Here is an 11,457-nt window from a genome sequence, read left to right on the forward strand (position 1 = left end):
AAAGCGATGTATCCAGTACGGCGCTATTGGTCGATAATTATAATAGATGATGTCGTGGGTCGCACGTTATGCCTACTGGATTGGTGTCACATGTCTTCCTGCAGCTCTTTACACTGACTTGTAGAGAATTTATTTGTTAGGCTAAATGATGTGATAAGTCAAAATGTGTATAAAAGCGAAAAATATATTTTAAAAATTAGATTGTAAAGGTGATTTATTATTTATTGCATAGACTATAGATTAGTCTTAAGTATTAGAGAAATTATTGATGTGAAACGTGTACCAACAATCGCTTCCTTTCTATTGTTTAGCATATTATTTGAGTATTTATATAAATTATTATTAATCAATCAATTATCTGAAATTCAAGAAACACTTTCTACAGAATCATTTTAAACCGAACTGCCAAACAGTTTTCAAGTTATAAACTATGCACACGAATTTATAAACCTTTTACTTTTTTCATAAACTTTTGAAGTAAACAAAAAAATAATTATTTCTACATACTACATTTTTTCAATTTATTATGTTATATTAAAATAAAATCAAATAAAATTATCCAGTGAAAAAAAAAGCACAAAGGTCCTGTTTTATTATAATTGACTTAAATCTCGTCGTCGTCGTTATATATACGGCTCACTGCTGAGCTCGAGTCTCCTCTCAGAATGAGAGGGTTTAGGCCAATAGTCCACCACGCTGGCCCAATGCGGATTGGCAGACTTCACACACGCAGAGAATTAAGAAATTTTCTGGTGTGCAGGTTTCCTCACGATGTTTTCCTTCACCGTTTGAGACACGTGATATTTAATTTCTTAAAATGCACACAACTGAAAAGTTGGAGGTGCATGCCCCGGACCGGATTCGAACCCACACCCTCCGGAATCGGAGGCAGAGGTCATATCCACTAGGCTATCTCGGCTCAGACTTAAATCTAGGCTATCTCGGCTCGACTTAAATCTAGAGCAACGATTTATTTATTTGGATATGCATATATTTAAACTCTTACTATTATTTTTTATTTGGTAACATAACATTTACTATAAAAACCAAAGTATTTGAATTTATATAAGTAGTTTTACTCGCTACTAAGTTTCATGATATTAAATTATAGCATTAAAATCCTAAAAAAATATATTATACTTAGACGAAAAAAACAATAGGTATTCTTTTCATGGAACTTGAAGGGAATCGGTATTGAATGAATACGAGCAATCAACAAAATATTACTACAATATCAAGTTTACCGCTTTTTAACCGACTTAAAAAAAAGAGGAGATTTGGACAATCTTTCCAGATTGGTCCCATTTTATTGTCATGAAAATCGGTTAAGACATTTTGTGTTAAAATTAAAATAACTGAAATACGTCTTTGAAGTCATGAAAAGATTATTTCATATAGATGAGCTTCACAGAATGTTGATTCGGATAGGTATGCGTGTTTCAAAGTTACATTGATGTTGGAGAATTTATATTGAATTGATGAAATGACAGCCTTTTTGATGTACTGTGTATTGGCATGTTTTATGGCTTGCTGAATATGTACGCTGTGCTAATTGGTTGAATACTATTGAAACGTGGTAGCCCAGTGGATCTGACCTCTGCCTTCTATTCGGAGGGCGTAGGTTCGAATCCGGTCCAGGGCATGCACCTCCAACTTTCTCGGGCTCTTCTCGGACCAAGGCGCATTTTGAACCCTCGTAATCGTCGTTGTCGTATTATCTTAAGTATAATATTATTACCTGATTATATTGATTTGATTATTATTTTGCAGATATTTAAAATTAAATCAATTTTAATCACCGGTACGTATATATAAAATTATAAATCATTGTTCAAATACAATTAGTTTTTATATTCATAACCATAAATATATTAAAATATTTATTATATACCTACTTATAATATTAAAATTATTTATCTTTAAATTTAACTACATTTATAGATTATTATTATTGTGAAGATGACTCTATGAAGTGATTGTTGGTAAAGATAAAATATAATATGTTTATATTTTGTTATTTCCCTTCGGCCATTCCTCGTAAATAATTTACATTATGGTTGTAAAATGTGGTGAAATATAAGCTTTTGAAGCAAAATAATGACTTTTAATCCTCATCATCATCCGTGACAGTCCAGTGGATATGACCTCTGCCTCCGATTCTGGAGGGTGTGGGTTCGAATCCCGTCTGGAGCATACACCTCCAGCTTTTTTTTGTGTGCATTTTAAGAAATTAAATACCACGTGTCTTATACGGTGAAGGAAAAACATCGTGAGGAAACCTGCATACCAGAGAATTTTTTTAATTCTCTGCGTGTGTGATGTCTGCGGATCCGCATTGGGCCAGCGTGGTGGACTATTGGCCTAACCCGTCACATTCTGAGAGGAGACTCGAGCTATTAAGACAGTGACAGTACTGCCCAAGTATTTAAATTTGTCGATCAGCTTGAGTCTGGTGCCCTTTAGAAATATATTAGCAGCTGTCTCCTGTCCATTCCAGGTGTTCATAGCCTTATCATCGGTTTTAGTAACATTGATTTTTAACCCGATATTTCACGCGCTTTGACAAGATTCTCAACAAGCTCTTACAGGCTAAACAAAGTATCCGTCACAAAGCACAAATCATCAGCGCCCAAACCCCCCGGTGACGCCGCTGTCCCATAAAGCCCTACGGCACTTAGACAAACAGGAAAAATAAGGTAAGTAATGTTTTAAGAAAAAACTACAGTAAAAAACATTACATTGAGCATCACAACAAAATATCGTATTTAAAAATAATGGAATATGATAATACTGCGTATGTTTAATAGATAATAATCCCTTGCTTTGTTTTATCCTTTGATCTACGATCGAAGTATCTGTGTGGGTGCAGGTCAGAGAAATATTAATCTTTGTTTCAAAGTTGAATCAAGGTAATCCATTTGGGATTTTGTAATCTCTTTGTTTTTCGTAATGTACGTAAAATTTTCTTGAATTATGTTTGAGTCAATTAGGTAGTGTATTATGGTTGGCGGAATATATGGTTTAAAGCTATTCCAAGGTACCTACGCAATATTTATTATAACATGAAAGGGAAGAGCCGTGATAGCTCAGTGGATATGACCTCTGCCTCCGATTCCGGAGGGTGTGGGTTCGATTTCGGTCTAGGGCATGCACCTCCATCATTACAGTTGTGTGCATTTTAAGAAATTATGCATCACGTATATCAAAAGGTGAAGGAAAACCATCGTGAGGAAACCTGCATATCAGATAATTTTCTTAATTCTCTGCGTGTGTTAAGTGCCTAACCCTTCTCATTTTGAGAGGAGATTCGATTTCAGCAAGTAAGCCGAATATAGGTTGATAATGATGATGATGATGATGATAATATAAGGGGAATGTTGCTTTAGAAAAAGACATTATTTACAAAAATTATAAGCAATAGTTGTTACTTAACTTTTAATTTTAGTTTCTAATTTTCTTGCAAATGGCAAAAATAAGACTATATAATACTGTCGGAGATAGTTGACATCTGCAGCGGATTAAAAGGGCAAAACAAAATTACTGAATGAAAGCCTATCGTGTCTAACAATTCCCACCAACAATGTTTCCAATATTCTCTCGCAGAGAACAACCTTGAACGAAGTCCCGGACTTGCGACCGATGGGTGTAGGGTTAAGGACGTCCTTTAAAACTAGTTAACACTCCCCGTCTTCGCTCAAGTCCTGGACATCCGTTATAATATAGTACTATGCCATGTTATATAGCTGAAGACATTTTCTCCGACTACTTTCTGTTAAGAATATAAATATTATGTATCAATATAGTTTGAGCTTTAGTTCATTGAAATTGGACTTAAGGAAACAAACGACCGAAATTGCGGGCGTCCACTAGTGCCAAATAAATATTAAACATTCATTTTGAATCAAAATTTACCGGACATAAGTAAACTAAGGTGATTATAATATTTTCCAAAAGTTACAATATATTATCATTTTTATAATATTTTACAAGCTTATTATTAACTCCCTAATGAATACTACATCCCTATTAAATAGGAAAGCTTTTACATTAGTTGCCATGAATATTGAAAGGTACTAGAAAGAAGCCGGGAAGAAAATAATATTATAAGCTCATATAGAATTATGAGCGATAACAAGTCGGTGAAAAGCTGATGAATTATTCATCTACGCGATCAATACTTACATATTTTGTGGTAGCGATGGAAGCCTGATAATTTAATACTGGTAGGTAGGAATATCCTTTAAAGACTGCCGCCTAAATAAGAAATGTTTTATGTTTTTTTTTAAGAATAAAGAGATAGCCTAGTGGACCTTTGCCTTCGATTCGTAGGGCGTAGGTTCGATTCGTAGAGCGTAGGTTCGAATCCGGTCCGGGGCATCTTCAAAGTTTTAGTCATGTACATGTCCATAAGAAATTAAATATCACGCGTTTCAAACGATAAAGAATAAAACATCGTGAGGAAACCTGTACGCATGAGAATTTTCTTAATTCCCTACGTGTGTGAAGTCTGCCAATCTGCATTGGACCAGCGTGGTGGTTTATTAGCCTAACCCTTCTCATTATAAGAGAAGACTTGTGCACAACAGAGAGCCAAATATGGATTATTAATTATGATGATGATGATGAAAATGACTCTAAAGACTTTTTACCTCGAACATAAAGATGGGTTCTGACTGGCGTTAAGTTCGTTAATGTACTAGCGTGAATCTGTAGCAACAAGCGACTTTTGTTCTCTTGCTCACTGTACCTGATCTCACCAATGCCAGTAATGTAATAGATTACATTATACATAACGCTGCTCATCACGCACCAAAACAAGCGAATAATAAGCTCAAAACGGTGTTATTTCATCATAATCAAATTAATGAATGACTCGCATATTTCAGCTTCATTTTCCACGTACCTATTCGTATTCGAGCTTCCACATTCCATTATTGCGCTTGTTTCATTACGAAAGTTAATCCGAATGTTTTCATTCAACTGAGCTTTCGGAGCTGAGAGCCGTGATAGCCCAGTGGATATGACCTCTGCCTTAGATTCCGGAGGGTGTGAATTCGAATCCGGTCCGGGGCATGCACCTCCAACTTTTCAGTTGTGTGCATTTTAAGAAATTAAATATCACGTGTCTCAATCGGTGAAGGAAAACATACCTGCATACCAGAGAATTATCTTAATTCTCTGCGTGTGTGAAGTCTGCCAATTCGCATTGGGCCAGCGTGGTGGACTATTGGCCTAACCCCTCTCATTCTGAGAGGAGACTTGAGCTCAGCAGTGAGCCGAGTATGGGTTGATGACGTCGAGCTTTCGGATACAGAATTTAAGCTTTTATTTTGAAAAACTTGCTAATCGGACATTTTAGTAAGCTATTCGTTATCAACCCATATTCGGCTGCCAAGTTCGAATCTGCTTCCAAAATGACAGGGCATTAGGCCAGTAGTCCACAACACTGGCCTAATGCGGATTGGCAAATTTCACACACACAGATAATTATAAAATTCTCTGGTATGCAGGTTTCCTTACGATATTTTCCTTTACCGTTTGAGACACGTGAAAAGTTGGAGGTGCATGCCCGGACCGGATTCTAATCCACACACTCCGGAATCGGAGGCAGAGTTAATCTACTGGGCTATCACTGACTATTAGAAAGCTATTACAAACATTATAAAGGTTAACACCGCATACGTATCTACTTGCTGTTGGTTTTCCAAATAAAAATAAACTAGTACTACGCTAGACTAAAAGACATCACATAAACCACATTTCCCCAAGAAACAGCTGGAAACAAGTACTACAAAACCACGTAACTCCCTACAAAAGACCACTTCAGCAGTAGAGGTCTAACGATTGAAACTCCGACAGTGACTTAAGGACCTTTTACACTACAATTTGGTGAACAATTTCACTAGATTGTCAATCGATTTGAGTGGCGTAAAATAAAAAAACATATAAATGGAATCATTGGAATAAAACTGCTTTACTTTAATAAAAGTAATATTTGTTTTGAATACGATTGTAGTCGATGTGTGGTTTAGCTTGGAGATACATTACCGACATTTATTTAAGTGTATTTAATTTATATTCTTAGCAATGTTTAGAAGTTCATCAACAAACATACATAGTGAATAAAATCAAAATAATTATTATGCCTGTAAACATTACGTTTTACCGTAAATATACATCAGTGCAATCGACTCGTGTAAACGGACTTTAAGTAATTCTTGAATAACTAAGATAAGGTTTTTGAGAAAGTATCACCGTAAAATTTGGCTAATCTGAAAGGGACGTAATTACTTTATAATGAGAATTCGTCCCCCTTTTGTGCAAAGTTTTCGACTAAGGCAACAAAAAAACCCGACCTCTTTAATTCACATAAAAGCGTGATTCAGAAAGGGTCTATTCAATGACGCTATTATGGGTGTTGTTGAGCGTCTGAAAGGCTAATGTCCTCCAGATAGGACGCTACGATGCCGTAAAACGTTATGTGTATCTAAACGCTGTAACGTTCGTACGAGCGACGTGCATACCGCTGTCAAAGTTTTTTTCGCGATGGGAAATGCATTTCCGCGTCCTTCCTAAGGATGTTTGTGTCCCTGGTAACTCACGGGGGAAATGTGGGACTCACCATTAAAAAGACCAGTCTATGGTGCGGATTACGACACTGTCTCTTTCATACCATCGCAACGAAAAATAGAGCGATATTTATTGACGCAGTGGATTTACAAGACGGAGATCCTGGCTTCGAACCCTGGTTGGGCCGATTGAAATTTTCGTAATTAGACCAGAATTGGCTGGTGGGAGGCTTCAGTCGTGGCTAGTTAGCACCCTACCGGTAAAGACGAACCGTCAAGCGATTTAACGTTCCAGTAAGATGTCGTGTAGTAATCGAATCTAAAAATCATTGTGGGGCATTTTACGTTGACACTTTGTCGGATAACCTATAGCAATAAATAAATCAGCAAAAATCATGAGCCTTACGCATGAGCTAGGCGCTAACCCATGGCTGCAGAAGTCTGGTAATTAACTTTAGAGCGTCACTATAACGTATCGCAGACCATATTATCATCAGCTTCGATTTCATAGCCTACTGCGAGGATACGCCTAACACCCAATACCAGACTTGAATATTACATGATTCGACCGAGAGTTCTGACTCAAGACAATGATCAGAAGTTAAATGCATGCAACCACTGAACCAATGAGGTTGTGATACGAGACAAGACAACGCAAACAACAATAATATTGTACAATGTCATCATCATCATTATCAACCCATATTCGGCTCACTGCTGAGTTCAAGTCTCCTCTCAGAATGAGATGGGTTAGGCCTTAGTCCACCACGCTGCGGATTGGCAGACTTCACACACGCAGAAAATTCTCTGGTGTGCAGGTTTCCTCACGATGATTTTCCTTCACCGTTTGAGACACGTGATATTTAATTTCTTAATTGTACAATGTACTTAACCTATATTTATGGAAAACCAGTAAAGGCAATACATCTAGAAGCCCAATTGTTTCTTACACAGTTATGCCAGCTAAACTAGTTAAAGAGCAAGTAAAGTCAGAATGTATTTCTAAATTAAACCGATTTTTTAATAATATATCTTGTAATATTCAAATCAATGAATAAATCAGATAAAATATCAAGTCTTTTATTGAATTCATGTCAAAGTAATGGAAAAGGTAAACGGGAAAAAGAATTTCTCTGCGCCCACATTACATATAACACGCAAAAAGCTGACGCTTTACTTTCGTGTCTGCGCCCAATGTTACAGTCAGAGCTTTAGGTACACTAGTGTGTTCGAAGTTGCGTTCATTTGGATCCTATCCTACTTCCTACTAATATAATAAACGAGAAAGTTTGTATGGATGTTTAGATGTTTGTTACTCTTTAACGCCGCAACTGCTGAACCGATTTGGCTGAAATTTGGAATGGAAATAGACTTTACTCTGGATTAACACATATGCTACTTTTTATATCGAAAACTACTTTTTATAGCGGCGTTAAAGAGTAACAAACAAACATCTAAACGTCCATACAAACTTTCGTGTTTTTATTATTAGTAGGATTAAACAAACAACGCAACTGTTAAAAGAGCAGTCGACTCAATCATGAACTTAAACGCAACCTTGTCCGATTATCAGGTATCAGACTTAGCTGGTACAACATAAAAAGATGCGCGAATTTGGAGTGTGCTAACTCGTACATTTCTTTTCAATTTAGAGCACTCAATTTCGTTGCAGCGATCAAAGCTTTTTATCCGTGTTGGGGGCAAAAACGGATTGGAAAAGTTAACTGCGATACCGAAATGTTTGCTGCTAGTGTTTTGTTAAACCCGCCAGTTCTATGGTAGGTAATTAAAAACTGAATCTTTTGAAATAAAATCAAAAGTACATAAAACTGAAAAAATAACGATTTCAAGCGGAATATCTATCATATCTCTGCGTGAACAAGAAATAAGGATATTCGCAGACGAGCTACTTACTGCTATAGTTCAACGAATCTCAAGATAAAGATTAGTGTCCCAAGGTGCAGCAATATTGACAGCACCGAAATGCACAGTGTTGGATGATTAGGTATTAGTCGTTGCATAAAACTTATCTTCGAATTAGTAGTTTTGACTGTGTATCGATGAGTTAACTAACAAAACATTATTTGTACAACTAAGAGTAGTTACAGACTAGCGTTTTATACGCGCGTTTGAGTTAGTTTTTCGAAGCGCATGTAAGCGCCTTTTGGCACACGCTCAACTCGTACGAGCGCTGACGCGTTTAAGCGGCAGCATTTTTTTCGTCGTCTCAGTCGACGGCGTGTAAATAACGCAAATAGAAATGTTTCTTCGTCAGAATCCACGTTGGTACTGGCACGACACCACGGGTTCAAGCAAATACGCTGTAATACCCGTTTACACGAGTACGGTTTTTTGAAGCGCGTAATGTAGCGCGCGTGTAAGCGCGTATGCTAAAGCGACCATATACGCGCGAAAAATACGCTAGTCTGAAATCACTCTAAATCTTGATCGTAAGTGATAGTCGTAATATATTTCACTATTTGTAGGACTAAATTTATAGGAACCTATCCTTGAGATTTATTTGGATTTTTAAATTATTCACTTAAATTCTCATCCATAGTTCAATGCGAGCACATGTTCTAGTTGGAGCATTTCAAGCTCCTACTCAAACGCAAATCGGCTTTGGTAACGTGCGTGGGATTATGTAAGCCCGACAGATTTGCGCCGTGTCGAACAGAATATGGACCGAGAGCCTGCTATACCCAGACGTGCCTCTTTTTAGAAAGGCTGGAACTTAGTATGCCATCTCCATCATATATAGAAATCCTACTATCTAATATTATAAACGTAAAAGTTTGTATTTATGTTTGTTTGGATGCACGTTACTCTTTAATGCCGCTACTACTGAAGCGATTTTTCTGAAATTTGGAATGGAAGTAGATTTTTCTCTGGATTAACACATAGGCTACTTTTCATTCCGGGAAAATCCATGGTCCCCGCGGGATTTGTGAAAAAGTGAATTCCACGCGGACGAAGTCGCAGGCGTCCGCTAGTATAGTAATAAATGTATACCTACGAGTACGTTTCTCACCAGGTGGACTGACGACATCAAGCGAGTCGTAAGGATACGCTGGATGCAGGTGGCTCAGGATTGTGATGTTTGGAAGTCCATACAAAATGCCTATGTCCTGCAGTGGACGTCCATCGGCTGATTTGATTGATTGATTCACATATACGGACAATACGTACATCACTATCAAACACACACATCACATCACATCACATCACAAAGTAAGCGTAGGTGTGTTAATATAGCTGTTGCATCATACAGGTACAATTTACCTATATGTATACTTATTAAGTACTTATACTATTGCTAACTAATCAAAACTATTAACCAGTGTACTTGGCATTGTGATTTTCATTATCAATGAGCTTTAATATGAAAAATGCCATTATTGGTTTAATATTAATTATATTAGGTTGCTAATAAACCGAAGTTAGTGAATAGGCCAGCTGATCCGATAAGCTCTGGTACTCGTAGACCGGTGCAGACAACGTGACCGCATTCTGTAAAGTTACAGCGATGTAACATCGCTTATTTCCATGGCAACTACGTTGTTAGTGACATTTTATTTCAGACATCCCATAGAAATTCGAATTCTAATGAAACTTTTTATTGGCGAATATTAGTGACATTTTATTTTATATTCAAATTCTAATAAAACTTGTTACAGGCGAATATTACATCGACGAGTATAAAACAGCAGAATCACACCCTTGTTTTTACGTGAATACGTTCTAAAATGAGGTATGTGTGGGTAACACAGGCTGTCGGTCTATCAATCTTGCACTGCACTGTGGCTGTGGCAGACTTCCAATCGTTAATCATCTGACGTCGAGCTTGACACTTAATACTCGCTTTTTTGCGTACATTATACACTTGTTTGCTTTTTATTACTAAAATGTTATTTCACGCTTGTGTACATTTATGATTTTTATTTTAAGCTAAAATGGGTGTTTGTTGATTTAATTTTCAAGTTACATGATGTGAATTGCCTCATTGGTTAACATAGCTGCTTATTTTACTCCCGGTCCAGAAAAGATTTTCTTTAAGAAAGAAGAAAACTCCAATCGCCTGGTTTGTATAATATCTGCAAAAATAAGTCGAAAATAAATTAACATCTTAATTTTCGATATATCATCATGCTAGCAATGTTAATATGACTATCTGGGGGATCAGGAGTACCCCCGCCAAGCTGTGACAACGGAGACGCAGAACATGCCTATCTCCTCAAACTATCCCTTGTTAGTTTTATAAATAATATGTTAAATAACGTGATATAACATTAACAATAGTTATTTAGGCATCTAAATTTTATCACTATTTTAAACAAAGTATTTTTACTTAATAATAAAGCTGAAAAGTTCGGTTTGAACGCGCTAATCTCAGGAACTACTACTTTATATTTAAAAAAACGTTTCAGATAGTCCATTAATTTAGAAAAGTTTACGCAATATATTCTATACAAGTGGAACCGCAGGCCAAAGTTAATCAATCCTACCAATATTATAAACGCAAAAGTTTGTATGGATGTTTTTTTGAGTGTTTGTTACTCTTTAGCGCCGCAACCGATTCGGCTGAAATTTAAAACGCAGTTAGATAACACCATAAACTAACACATAGGCTAATTTTCAATCCAGAAAAATCCATGGTATCCGCGGGATGTATAAATACTGGATTCCAAACAGACAAAGTCGCGGACACCCGCTAGTAATTGATAAACGTTGAAATTCAACCGTTGTGCGGGCAACTATTATTTCATACAACACAAAAATTTCGCCAGATGTAACACAAAGTTTCACCACTGTTTCGCTACTCACTGCAATATAGTTTCAGGCAATTTTGTTTCCGGTTTTTACTTTTTCAGCGACTTTAGTTACTAAC

The sequence above is a fragment of the Bicyclus anynana genome, chromosome 9, assembly GCF_947172395.1.
Source record: "Bicyclus anynana chromosome 9, ilBicAnyn1.1, whole genome shotgun sequence".
Classification (NCBI taxonomy): Eukaryota; Metazoa; Arthropoda; class Insecta; order Lepidoptera; family Nymphalidae; genus Bicyclus; species Bicyclus anynana.